This window comes from Mesoplodon mirus (assembly GCF_964341445.2).
Source record: "Mesoplodon mirus genome assembly, chromosome: 5".
In the NCBI taxonomy this organism is placed as follows: domain Eukaryota; kingdom Metazoa; phylum Chordata; class Mammalia; order Artiodactyla; family Ziphiidae; genus Mesoplodon; species Mesoplodon mirus.
Window position 1 is genome coordinate 133,214,905 of NC_138980.1, and position 15,028 is coordinate 133,229,932.

Below are 15,028 nucleotides of genomic sequence, written 5' to 3' on the forward strand. Positions count from 1 at the left end.
TTTCCCATAAGCACTTCAGAAAAATATGTCTGCTGCTCTTATTGGGGAGAGGGTCCTGTTTATGTCTATTAGATCTAGTTGGTTTACTGTGTTGTTTAATTAACTTCTGTCTTATTTAACTTCTGTCTGGTTGTTCTATCCATTATTGAGTGTGGGGTATTGAAGTACCCACCTACTTTTGTAGAACAATTTCTTCCTTCAATTCTGTCAGCTTTTGCTTATATATTTTGCTTATATATTTTGGGGTGCATAAATGTTTATAATTGTTATATATTCTTGATATATTGAATTTTTTATTAATATATAATGTCTTATTTGTCTCTTGTGAACTTTTTTGATTTAAAGTCTACTTTGACTGATGTTAGTATAGCCACTCTGCTCACTTTTGGTTACTATTTGCATGGGATATCTTTTGCTGTATTTTCACTTTCAATCTGTTTGTATCTTTGAATCTAAAATGAGTATCTTGTAGGCATCATATAGTTAGGTCATGTGTTTTTATCCATTCTGCCAATCTCTGTGTTTTGATTGTCAAGTTTAATCCATTGCATTTAAATAAATTACTGATGAGGGACTTCTGTCATCATTCTGCTCTTTGTTTTCTATATGCCTAATAGCTCCTTTGTCTCTCATTTCGTGCATTACTCTTTTCTTTAGTGCTTAGTTGATTATTTTGGTAGGAAACGTTTAAATTCCTTTCTCATTTTCTCTTGTGTACATTCTATAGCTATTTTTTTTGTATGTGTGGTTACCATGGGGATTACATTTAACATCCTAAATTTATAACACTCTAATTTGAATTTACACCAGCTTAACTTCAATAACATACAAACCTCTGCTCTTTTACAGGTCCATCTCCACCCTTTTTTGTATAGATGACACAAAATTACATCTCTATACAATGTGTGCCCCCCAAATATAAACTAATAAATATTATTATTTTTTTAATCTATTTTTTAACATCTTCATTGGAGTATAATTGCTTTACAATGGTGTGTTAGTTTCTGCTTTATAACAAAGTGAATCAGCTATACATATACATATATCCCCATATCTCCTCCCTCTTGTGTCTCCCTCCCACCCTCCCTATCCCACTCCTCTAGGTGGTCACAGAGCACCAAGCTGACCTCCCTGTGCTGTGCGGCTGCTTCCCACTAGCTATCTATTTTACATTTGGTAGTGTATATATGTCCATGGCACTCTCTTCGTCCCAGCTTATCCTTCCCACTCCCCGTGTCCTCAAGTCCGTTCTCTATGACTGTGTCTTTATTCCTGTCCTGTCCCTAGGTTCTTCAGAACCACTTTTTAAAAAATAATTATTTTAAATGCTTAGTCTCTGAAATTATGTAGACACATGGAATTACAAACTAAAGTTGCAATATTACTAGCTTCTAGACTAATAATTTAAAAAATATATATTAGTCCTTTAAAGCATGTATAAAACAAAAAGTGGAGTTACAAACCATTGTTATAATAATACTAGCTTTTATGATTGCCCATATCTTTACTAAGATGTTTATTTCTTCATACAGATTTGAGTTACCATTTAGTGCTCTTTCATTTCACCCTGTAGGACAACCTTGAGCATCTCTTGCAAGGCAGGCAGATCTAGTGGTAAAGAACTCTCTCAGCTTTTGTTTATCTAGGAATATCATAATTTCAAAGGAAAAGGAAATTATTGAAGGAAAAGAGTCTTAAAAAATCGATTTTCACAATCTCTGTCTTTTCATTTACTTTTTGAGTATTTGTGTGTAATGTAGCTACTTATATGTTTGGGCTATGCCTAAAATTTTAGTATCTTAGTGTTTATGTTTGGTCTACTTTTTTTCCTTTATTTTTCTTTTTCTGCCTTGTTTTGGAATAGTTGAATATTTTTTTAGTGTTCTATTTTAATGTATAGTGTTTTTATTGTATCTCTTTATATTTTTTTAGTAGTTGCTCTAGGGCTTACTATATGCATATTAAACTTTTCACAGCCTACTTAGAATCAGTATTTTGTCACTTAAAGAGAAAAGTAAAGAACTTACAACCATGTATTACTATGTACTTTCTCTTCTTTATATTATTGTCTTATAAATTACATCTAGTTAAATTGTAAATCCCATCACACATTGTTATATTTTTTGCTTTCAACTGTTGAACATATTTTAAAGAACCAAGAAGAAAAGAATAGTCTCCCTATTTACTGAGATATTTTTATTTTTATTACTTTTTCTTAATTTTTGATATTCTAAATTTATCTTCTGATACATTTATTTCCCTTTTGTCTGAAGGAGTTCCTTCAACATTTCTTTGAAAGCATATCTTCATTCCTGAAAGTTTTGCTGGATATAGAATTCTTAGTTGACAGTTCCTTTCTTTCATCTCTTTAAATATGTTGTTCCACTCTCTTGGAATCCAGTGTTTCTGATGAAAAATTTGAGTTTTTCAAATTATTTTTCCTTTATATATAAAGCATTGTTAATATATCTGGTTGTTTTTCTTTGTATTTCATTTTTAGCAGTTGAATTATCATATGTCTGGGCATAATTTCTTTGGATTTCTCCTGTTGGGCTTTTCTGAGCTTTTTGAATCTGTATTAATGTATTTCATGAAGTTTGGGTAGTTTTCACTCATTATTTCTTTAAATACTTTTTTTTAGCACCACACTTTCTCCTTTCTTTCTTAGACACAGATGACACAAATGTTAGCTCTTCTGTTATAGTTGCATAAGTCTCTTAAGGTTTTGTTCATTAAAAAAAATCTTTTTTCTCTTTGTTTTTCAGATTGAATAATTTCTATTGATACATTTTCTAGTCCACTTATTCATTTTTCTGTTATGTTTGTTCTGCTATTGATGTTACCCAGTTATTTAAAAATTTTGTTTGTTTTCAGTTCAAAACATTTCACTTGTTTCTTTTTTATATTGTCTGTTTAAGTGATGAAATTTTCTATTTTTCCATTGGTTCAAGAATGTTTTTGATTGATTCATGGAGTATTTTTATAATAGCTACTTTAGAATCTCTGATAATTCCAACATCTTTGTCATTTCAGCATTAACATCCTTTATCTTTTCCCCTGCACTTTGAGATTTTGCAAGTTATTTGTGTGATGAGTAAGTTTGGATTATATTCTGGACATTTTGAATATTATAAGACTATGATATCATTTCAATTCTATGGATAATGTTAATAGTTTTGTTTCAGCAGGGAGCCAACCTGGTTAGGTTCAGGGAACTGGTTCCAACTCACTGCTGTAGACTGTGGTTCCAATGTCAGTTGCATTTTTACAGTCTTTGTAGCACTATGTTGTTTTCCTGCATGTGTGCCATCCAGTGGTCAGACTTGACCAGAGCTGTGGTGTAGAGGTTCAGTTTTTTAGTTTTTAATTGAAGTATAGTTGATGTATAATATTATATAAGTTATGGGTATACAATACAGTGATTCACAATTTTTAAAGGTTATACTTCATCTATAGTTACTACAGAATATTGGCTATATTCCTTGTGTTGCACAACATATCCTTATAGCTTATTTTATACATAATAGTTTGTATCTCTTAATCCCCTACCCTTATATTGCCCCCTTCAGTCTCCCCACTTGTAACCACTAGTTTGTTCTCTGTATCTATTTATTTATTTTTTGTTGTATTCACGAGTTTGTTGTATTTTTTCAGATTCCACATAAGTGACATTGTACAGTATTTGTTTTTCTCTGTCTGACTTATTTCACTTAGCATAATACCCTCCAAGTCAATCCATATTGTTGCAAATGGTAAAATTTAATTCTCTTTATGGCTTAGGAGTATTCCATTGTGTATATCTATATTACATGTTCTTTATCCATTCATCTGTTGCTGGACAATTAGGTTGCTTCCATATCTTGGCAATTATAAATAATGCTGTTATGAACATTAGGGTGCAATGTTCATATATGTTCATTTCAAATTAGTGTTTTGTTTTTTTTCAGATAAATACCGAGGAGTGGAATTGCTGGGTCATATGGTAGTTCTATTTTTAGTTTTTTGGGAAACCTCCATACCGTTTTTCACAGTGGCTGCACTAATTTACATTCCCATACTTTTAGGGTGTACAAGGGTTCCCTTTTCTCCACATCCTCAGCAATATTTATTTGTGTTCTTTTTTATAATAGCCATTCTGACAATGAGGTGATATCTCATTGTGGTTTTGATTTGCATATCCCTGATGATTAGCAATGTTGAATATCTTTTCACGTACCTGTTGGCCACCAGCATGTCCTCTTTAGAAAACTGTCTATTCAGGTCTTCTGCTCATTTTTATATCGGGTTGTTTATTTTTTTGATATTAAATTGCATGAGCTAAATATATATATACTATATTAACCTCTTATTGGTCATATGATTTGCAAATATTTTTTTCCCATTCAGTAGGCTTTCTTTTCATTTTGTCAGTGGTTTTCTTTGCTATGCAGAAGCGTTTAAGTTTAATTAGGTCCCATTTGTTTATTTTTGCTTTTCATTCCTTTGCTTTAGGAGACACATCCAAAAAAATATTGCTATGATTTATGTCAAAGTATGTTCTCCCTATGTTTTCCTCTAAGAGTTTTATGGTTTCTGGTCTTATGTTTAGGTCTTTAATCCATTTTTAGTTTATTTTTGTATATGGTGTTAGGGAATGTTCTAATTTCATTCTATTACATGTAGCTGTCCAGTTTTCCAAGCACCCCTTATAGAAGAGACTGTCTTCTCTACATTGTATATTCTTGCCTCCTTTATTGTAGATTAATTGACCATACATGCGTGGGTTTATTTCTGGGCTCTCTATTCTGTTCCATTGTGGTATGTGTCTGTTTTTGTGCCAGTGACATACTGTTTTGATTACTGTAGCTTTGTAATACAGTCTGAAGTCAAGGAGTTTGATTCCTTCAGGTTGGTTCTTCTTTCTCAAGATTGTTTTGGCTATTTGAGATCTTTTGTGCTTCCATAGAAATTTAAAAGTTTTTTGTTCCAGTTCTGTGAAAAATGTCACTGGTATCAATATTTTGATAAGGATTGCATTGAATCTGTAGATTGCAGATCCTTGGGTAGTATGGTCATTTTAACAATATTGATTCTTTTAATACAGGAACATGGTATATATTTTCATCTGTTTGTGTCATCTTCAATTTCTTTCATCAGCATCTTATAATTTTCAGAGTATATGTCTTTTACCAACCTAGGTAGATTTATTCTTAGGTTTTTTTTTTTTTTTGATGTGGTAGTAAATGGGATTTTTGCCTTAATTTTTCCTTCTGATAATTTGTTGTTAGTGTATAGAAATGCAACAGATTTCGGCATATTAATCTTGTATCCTTCAACTTTACTGAATTTACTGATGAGGTCTAGTAGTCTTCTGGTGGCATCTTTAGGGCTCGCTATGTGTAATATCATGTCATCTGCAAAATGACAGTTTTACTTCTTTCTTTTCAATTTGGATTCCTTTTTTTTTCTTGTCTGATTGCTGTGGCTAGGACTTCTAATACTATGTTGAATAGAAGTGTCAAGAGTGGGCATCCTCATCGTGTTCCTGATCTTAGAGGAAATGCTTTCAGTTTTTCACCATTGAGTATGATGTTAGCTGTGGGTTTGTCGTATATGACCTTTATTATGTTGACGTATGTTCCCTCTATGCCCACTTTCTGGACAGTTTTTATCTGGACAGTTTTTTATTTTGAATTTTGACAAAAGCTCTTCCTGCATCTATTGAGTTAATCAGATAGATTTTATTCTTCAGTTTGTTACTGTGGTGTATCACATCGATTTGTGGATATTGAAAAATTCTTGTATCCCTAGGATAAATCCCACTTGATCATGGTGTATGATCTTTTTATGTATTGTTGGATTCAGTTTGCTAATATTTTGTTGAGGATTTTTGCATCTATGTTCATCAGTTATATTGGCCTATAATTTTTTGTGTGTGTGCCTCTTGTCTTTGGTTTTGTTATCAGGGTGATGCTGACCTCATAGAAAGAGTTTGGGTGCAGGTCAGAGGTGAGCTTAGGAGTTCCTAAATGACTTTATGAGTTTGCTTTCCTGAGCTTTTACAGTCCAAAATATCCCTCAAACTTTGCAGTTTCTTGGTGTTCCTCTTAATAGTTGTCTACTCAGAAAACTAGGACTTTAGTTACCATACACTGCTGTGCACTTCTGCAAGTACCTCTGCATCTAAGGCCAAGAGATAGTTGGTAGGGGGACTTATGGAGGATAAAAGCAATGGGTGTTTGCCCCACATTGTTATAATCACAGGTCCTCTAAACAGAGGAGAAGCCTCCCCTCTCTCAGTTTTGGTTTTTGCATGCTCCCATTGCCTCTGCCTGTTGCCACTACCACAGGATTACTTGGAGGCTGGGTGTGGGGGAACAAAGCAGTCTTTCTGAGCATTAGTAGTGCCCTTTCCATTCCTTGAGGAAAGCTAGAGGGCTTCTCCTGGAGCTCTTTCTGCCTGCACCCTGTTGTCTACTTTAAGCATATTGAGTTTAGGTGACAGTTACTTGAGGAAAAAGATAGTAAACCAGCGTGACAGTATTTCAAATGCTGTTCTTTCCCAGAATCCACCTGGTACAGTTAACTTTTCAGAGTTTTCAAATATCTGTTCTATCCAATCTGTCTGGGTTTTATTGGTTTTTTTTTTTTTTTTGTATTCAATGGGATAGATTGACTGGGGTGTACTTATATTTAACCCAGAACTGGAACCTTCTCCCTTAGATTACAGGGATGTATTAGTTGGTATGCCATTGGTACTTTGAGGATAATGATTGTGTGAGCATCTTTGGTCAATCTGAGTTATTTTATGCTATTATGGTCTTTTTGTCCTTTTCTTTCTTCCTTTCCTTCCCTTCTTTCTTCTTCTTTCACTTCCTCCTCTTCTTCCTTACTTGAGTCACTGGTTGCTTTTGGTCTCTCCTTACATAAACTGTAAGAGGGAAAATAGAAATATATGCATAGTTTTGCTTCTTTCTTCCACTCCATTGCAGAACTCCTGTTTTATTTTTATTGCTGGCATCTTTCCATTGGCTGAGCCTGCTCCTTGCCACCTCTGTCACCATTGCTGATTGCCATGTCATCACTGCCAGCAGATTTGCTCACGGTCAATCCTATTTGCTTCTCATTTTTTCCCTCTTCTTTTAATATGTCTTTTCTAATACTTATCTGCTTTTATGTAAATTACTACATGCATACCAGTTTTTATTTTCTATTAGTATACCAATTACAGTGAAAATCAAGTGTAATTTTTTTCTCATTGTCTGTGTTGATTTGTTTCACTTTGATCAGACCTGTTTGAGTGTGTGTGTGTGTGTGTGTGTGTGTGTGTGTGTGTGTTTGTGGTATGGTGGGAAATGAGGGCTATATTAGTGATCTGGAAACATATTGGAAGCCTGAGGTTTTGTATAATTTTATTTTAGTTGTTTTTTAAGATTAAAATAAGCAGTGCTATTTTATCATTCTTAATGTTAGTTAGCAACTTTACCTTAATCTTGATGCTGGATTTAGCACTTTTCACTGCATCAGAACTTAGAAGGAGAATTTTATTAGTTAGAAGGCCTGGATCTAATCATGGTTCTAGTATTAGTTAGACAAAATTGAGCATTAATTTTACTACCTATTCATTATATTTTATTTATGAATGAAGTAATAATGATTGACTAGTACCAGCTGCAAATCTGGGTACAAACAGGCCAGTTCCTTTTACTCTGAAGCCACAGTGGGAAGAGCAGGTGCAACAGGAGAGGAAATTAGAGAGCAACCAGTGGAACCAAGTTGAGTCCTCCAAGAAGGTCATGCAAGACTGAGGTTAGGAATTTAGAAGGTGGACTCTGCAAGGGAGTAAAACTCATTCTGTTTTTTCTTTCCCCATCTCTTCAGTTTTACCTTAAATTTACCAAAATACTTATATATAATCAGAAGTGATTATTGGAGAAAAATGAAACACTGGGCTTTAACTTTGCTTCCTCCAGGCCTGGATTTGGTACCACTCCTCTGTGCTCTCATAGCTCCATGGGCTCATGTTTGTCTTAATTCTGATCACTCTGTGTGTTCATTTCCTCCTTGTTTAATGGTTCTCCAGCTAGATAACAATATTCTTGATGGCAGGGTTTTAATTTTTTCACTGGATATTTCTAGTACAAACAGAGTTCCTGACATATGGAGGGTACTCAGTGATTGTTTTATTAATCATGTGTTAGAGGGATATTGAAAAAATAGTAACCAACAGCAATAAATTCATTGTAAGCAAAGGAAAACTCATGAGAAAAGGTTTATGTCTTCTAATTGTGAGAGACTGAATAAGAAAATACGTGTTAAGAATAAAGTTGAAAGCTGTAGCTTATCTCTACTTATTATACTGTGATTACAATTTAGTTTTGTATGACATTCAATTTAGTAGTCTTGCTTGCAACCCGTTCTTTCCTCTGCCCAAGGTGTCTTTATATGTATGATATATCTTACAATTTGAGCTTCTTATACCTTGGTTACCTTAGAGTGATCTTCTTACACCTTGATTTCAGTACTCTGGAGAAGTTCTGCCTGCCTCTATAATAAGGTGCTCCCCTGGAAACCTCCAAAGTGAAATTCACATTTGCTATATAGCACGTATTTTAAGTCAGATCATCCCAATTAGTGGTCTATGTATTTGATAAAAATATTTCTAGCCATTTGTTCATGTTGATAGCTAACCAGAAGCTAGATATTACTTACCTTAAATAGGGATTACATAGATAGCCAAAATTTTTAACAGAAAAAATTTAACAAAATGTATACACACACACAGACACACACATATCCTTAAACACACATATATAAATAGTCTACACTACCACTGTATTCTTTTAGAAACTGAATATGGAAACAGAGATAATAGAAGTCTCAGAGTAGTTTGAAGTTGTAGGAGAAACAGAAATTCTTGAAGTTCTCTTTGGGTAGAGGAAAAAGGGATAAAACTTTTTTTAAACTTTCTTGAATACATAGATCATTTAGTAAGTTATTCTCAGCTGTGGAAAACCCTCAACATGTGCACAAAGCTCGCTTGGAAAAAGTTATGACTAAGTTTTCCTGTACTTTAAGTTCCCATAAGCATTAAGCATTCATGGTTTCAGAAGATTTTAAGTGAACTAAAAACCAGGTAATCATTTTCTAATTAATGGGGAGAGTGGTAGCTTAGGCAGTCAGAGCAGTTAACTAAGAGATAGTGAAAAGATTTTTGATGGAGTGGCTCATTTTTTAAATGATACTACGATTATTATATTTTAATGTGAAGTGGGAAGGTAGAAACAAATAGCACATCAAGAAAATAAAGAGTAATTCATTTAATTCTTACATTGTCCTCACTGTAAAGAGCTTTGTCTCCTGAAAAAGGAAGTCAGAATAATTTATCTAATTGTCTGTCTGTCTGTCCATGTGGTCTATCTACCCATCTGGTCTGTGTATGTGATATATCTATAAAGGCACGATCTAGAAGGGAAGGAAACAAAAGGTAAGGAATGAAATCTCTCTAAGTAGATATGCAAAAACATATGGAATGTTTAATGGTGAATGGAAATCAGGGACATTACTTCAGAGAGAACCAAGAAGAATTTTGATTTTTGGAAGTAGATATAATAAAATGAAAATAAAAACAATAAGTGAGGAAGTGAAGAGGGAAAGGGTGGGATTTCTTTTTCTTTTTTTCTTTTCTCACATGCCAGTGTGAGATGTACTGGTACTGGAGATTTTGTATACTGGTGACAACCAAGTACTAGAGCACATTTATTGGTTTTATGTTACTAAAAATAATTGAAACACCAATATAAATCACCTATTCTAAACTCAGGTCTTGGGAGTTGGGATGAACTAAAACCGGAAATATGTTTGGAAATGAGGTTAGATATGAGCAGAGGTCTTTCATTTTGGGCTCTTGTTGAAAATACAGGAGAACCCAGGATACTAGTCTTGTTTATGCAGAGGAGGTGCCATTATAGCACTTTGGCTTTACGATGGCGCTAGAGATAGATCAGAAGGGAAAAGATGAGAATCTGAATGTGTGTGAACACAACACTTTCCGAAGCAGACTTTAGTGTCGGGCATTGCCAGAGTTGGTGAAGAAAATGGAATACACTCGTTTTTTGTCCATCACCTGTTTTCCTTATTCTTCCCACTTCCCATTAGAAATGTCGAAGTAGAAGCTGTGAGTTTTACAGTTGGCCTAATCAGGACTTTATTTCTATCACTGCTTATTGCGGGGCGACCAGACATCTACTTTGTGGCTCTCAGTTGAGTGAGAGGGGAAGCTGTGTATTCTCTGGGGTTTGGGCCTTGTACTAATATTGACCAAACTTCTCAGTCTCTCTCTCTCTTTTTAAATTTTATTGGAGTACAGTTGATTTACAATGTTGTGTTAGTTTCAGGTGTACAGCAAACTGATTCAGCTATACATATACATATATTTATTCTTTTTCAGATTCTTTACCCATAGAGGTTTTTACAGAATACTGAGTAGAGTTCCCTGTGACATACAGTAGGTCCTTGTTGGTTATCTATTTTACATATAGTAGTGTGTGTATGTTAATCCCAAGCTCCTAATTTATCCCTCCTTCCCGTGTTTCCCCTTTGTAACCATAAGTTTGTTTTTGAAATCTGTGAGTCTGTTTCTGTTTTGTAAATAAGTTCATTTGTATAATTTTTTAAAATTAGATTCCACATAGGAGTGATAGCATATGATATTTGTCTTTCTCTGTCTGACTTTCTTCACTTAGTATGATAATCACTAGGTCCATCCAGGTTGTTGCAAATGACATTACTTTGTTCCTTTTTATGTCTGAGTAATATTCCATCATATATAGGTACCACATTCTTTATTCATTCCTCTGTTGATGGACATTTAGGTTGCTTCCATGTCTTGACTATTGTAAATAGTGCTGCAATGAACACTGGTGTGCATGTATCTTTTCAAATTATGGTTTTCTCCAGATATATGCCCAGTAGCGGGATTGCTGGATCATATGGTAGTTCTATTTTTAGTTTTTTAGCTCAGTCTCTCATTGTACTAATCTGCTTTTTAAAAATACTGGTAACTAATAATAATAGTTACAGTTTATTGAGTTTTATGCCAAGATTGTGCAAAGTGTTTTTGCAGACATTACATACTTTATTTCAGTTGGTCCTTCTAATAATCATATAAGGTAGGTGACATTATCTTCATTCCACAGATGAAAAACCTGGAAGTTGGGGAACTTGTCTAAGACCACACTGTTAGTAAGTGGCAGTGGAGATTTCTACTCAAGCCTGTCTCCATAGCCAGTGTACTTAAGCACTGTTCTACACTGCTCAACAGGAAAAGGTAGGAGTTTGTGCAAACATTTTTATGTTTATTAATTTGGGGGCTTATGAGCATTCAGGATCTGTCTTTTGACAGTTAAAGATTTGTTACAATAAGAGTTTATTTTTTAATCCTTGAATTATTTCCAACACCAGATCCTCATTTTCTTAAAACATTATGATCTATCTTCTCATTCTCATTTTCAGCATCTTTTTTCACATACTCTTGGCATTCCTGCCTTTCTTATGATATATTCTATGCCCAGAATCCTTTCATGGTGAGGTCTTACTTTCTTAAAGAGTTTTAAAAATCCAATTTCTTCCTTCAAAATTTTTTTTCTGAAAAAAACAGAAAAAGCAATTTCTCCTGTCTCACAATATTCTAAAAATACAATTTAATTTTGCACCTGTTTCTGTAATGATATTTTATTAACAGTTTCATGGAGATGCAAAGGTTTTAATTTTTGCTTTTTTTCAGTGTTTGTACTTTTTTCCATCTTTCCTCATTTGTAAAGGGGAGAAAGCAGAATTTCAGGGCTCTTAAAATATTCATACTGCTTTTTCTAATGCCATTTGTAAATGTACACTTGCTAAATATTTTTAAGGATCTTAGTGATGTTAATCATAAAGAGCTAGATACTCAATATTTTAGATTGTGTATTCTTCAAGAAATTAAGCCAAATGATAAATTCCCAAATAAAAGATGTGTATGTATGTTTGTATAGCATAGACTTTATCCTCACGTGTGACTTATGGTTAGTAGTGATAAATGCTTGTATGCCTTTTGAAGAAATCTGTGAGCCTCACATGTGCAGCCCAAGGGCAAGAGCACTGAATGGGGGGATGGGAGGAGGGAGGATGTTAGGCAGACCCTTGGCTTCCAGCACCCTCCAGCCCTGCCCTTAGACCCTGCTTTCCTTGCTGTGGTGCTCTGTGCTCTGCGGCCAAGTCCTCCTTTCCATAGCCACATGGGCTGGGCATGTCTTAGGCCCTAAATAGGAGATTTTAAAATGTTATTTATTTTTCTTTTTTCCCCCACACAGTTTGCCTGATGATTCAATGAAGGGAAGCATTTCTACCTTTTTAGTTTAGCATAATAAAATGTGCTTACTTAAAATTTAATACTTTACCTTACCTATTATTAAGGTATATTTTGTATAATTATCCAAGAATATCTTTTTAAATTTCAGATTTCCTCAAGTTACTGGAATAGAGTTTGGATTTGATTCAGATACACAGCCAGGACATCAAATCATAAAAGATACTGTAAAACGTTCAAGGACAATACTTACAGAGAGAAAAAAAGTTTATCTTCTTGCTGTTAAGGAGTACATTCCAAATGTGAGATTATGTACCTGCCCACACTCACATATACAATTTTCTTTTGATTTCAGACCCTTGGTGGTTTAAATTTTTCCATTGTATATTTATAATTCATGAATTAGATTTATTTTATTTTTTTGTGTGCAGGTATAGTTTCATTGTTAATATATTTCATATTAACAGATTTTATAATATAGAATATCTGAAATTCATGCTTGTTGACACTGTTCTGTCAATGATTGGCAAACATAGCCAGAGATGGCTAAACAACTACAAAAAAAATTCCATGATGTACTGCTGAACTTTACATTTAGTGATAAACACTTTTATTTTATTTTTTTTTCGGTACGCGGGCCTCTCACTCTTGTGGCCTTTGTGGCCTCTCCCGTTGCGGAGCACAGGCTCCGGATGCGCAGGCTCCAGATGCGCAGGCTCAGCGGCCATGGCTCATGGGCCCAGCCACTCCGCGGCATGTGGGATTCTCCCAAACCGTAGCACGAACCCGCGTCCCCTGCATCGGCAGGCGGACTCTCAACCACTGCGCCACCAGGGAAGCCCTTAAATAATTTTTTGATAAATTCTAGACATTGGATAAATTTCTTATGCTTGGGGAAATATAATAAAAGATGACTGAGCACTATTTGCCAAGACATAAGACTAAGCTTGCGGGAAATATAAATAATTATAAGAAAGGTATAAGCAAAAATTCAAAGGTAGAAAGCACGAAGTAAGTTTAAAGAAGTATATATTGTTCAAATTCTTCTACTTCACAATCTTTTTTTTTAATGGTTACATTACTTTTATTGTCATAAACTGATGTTTAATCTTATCTTTCTTCACATTGCTTAACTTTTTTTTAAAACATCTTTATTGAAGTATAATTGCTTTACAATGTTGTGTTAGTTTCTGCTTATAACAAAGTGAATCAGCTATATGTATACCTATATCCCCAACTTCACAATCTTATTTCAACTACCTTTTCAGGTTTACTTTTCTCTCTTATTTCTATTCTATGTGAACCACTCTAATTAGTCAAATTGGCTTAATAAGTGTCCTGTAAAACATCTCATCCTTTCCTACTTAAAAAGCATTGTACCTTGGCATATAGAGCTCATTTTATTTTGGTTTAGAAGTTTTATCCATTTTTAAAAAAGTCACTTAGCAATAATTCAAACAAAGATTGGACCAAATTTGGGATTATCATGTGTTTTAACCAATCTTACTGTATGTATAGCCTTTGAAGAAGAATCAGATAAACCATCAGCAGTAATTGCAGTACCTGGCATAGTAGTATGACTTTGCCATATTTCTCAGGACATGAAAGAACATTTGTAACAACTTAGAACTGCAAGAACACAAGGCTTAAGAAGTTTTCTCACCATTAGAGATAATGCATGTGAAAAATTCTGATTCTGATGGTAACACTGTATAGGTAATGTGCTTTATTCAGAGTCAAAATAAATCTGACAAATTAACATACAATTTTAGCATTATTAAGCATAGTAACATAATTTTGATTGTTTTGTGTTGTTCTAGATTTTTAATTCTAGGGATATTGCTCTAAAAGTTCTTTTCATTTGACTCTTCTGAAGCATGTACCCTTCTGACTCTTCAGTGTGTTATGCAGAAAATAATACAAGTATGTTTGTGAACATGTTGTTTGTGATTTAAGTATATACATTACATAATTTTTCCTGCCATTGTTGCTTTAATCACTCTCTGCTATGACTCTGACTCGATTCAGAATAAGAAAAAGTAGATAAATGTATATAACACTGATCATTACTATTTATTGTTCTGGCAATTTTGATGATGAAGGTGTAAGGTATAGCAATGGGATATTAAATATTATCTTTATAGAAGTCCTGAGTTTTTCATGTTAATGAAATAGACCATGTAGACTTTGTATGACATTTGCTTACCTGTTACAATTTCAATTAAGTTTTTTTTCACTAGAAAGAAATGAGATGGCATATTGCAGAATTTATCAATAGATTATGATAAACATTTATTCTGAAATAGTTTAAAATCAGATTGGGCCAAATTTATAATGGGTTTATAATTGGTTAGTTGATAAAATAATTATCTGCCTAAACATACCTCACCTTTGATAGTTTTAAGTTTATAATTTTTGAAAATAAAATGCACCTTCTGCCTTTTCTCAGCCACAGGATGTACATATCATAACTAGAGCAAAGAGACATTCTTTCCTAGGGAGGTCATGTGTGCCTTTCCCTAATTTGTAGAAGGAAAAAGACACACCCAATTAACATGTAGGTTAGCAGTAGTGAACTGTGTACAATAACATAGTTAATATAAGTGGAAAGAAGAACTTAGGTGGTGTAATTTTCCCTTAATTTCCCTCTACTTTTAGCTGTTAGTCATAGGAAAAGTGGACATACTGATACACACATATACT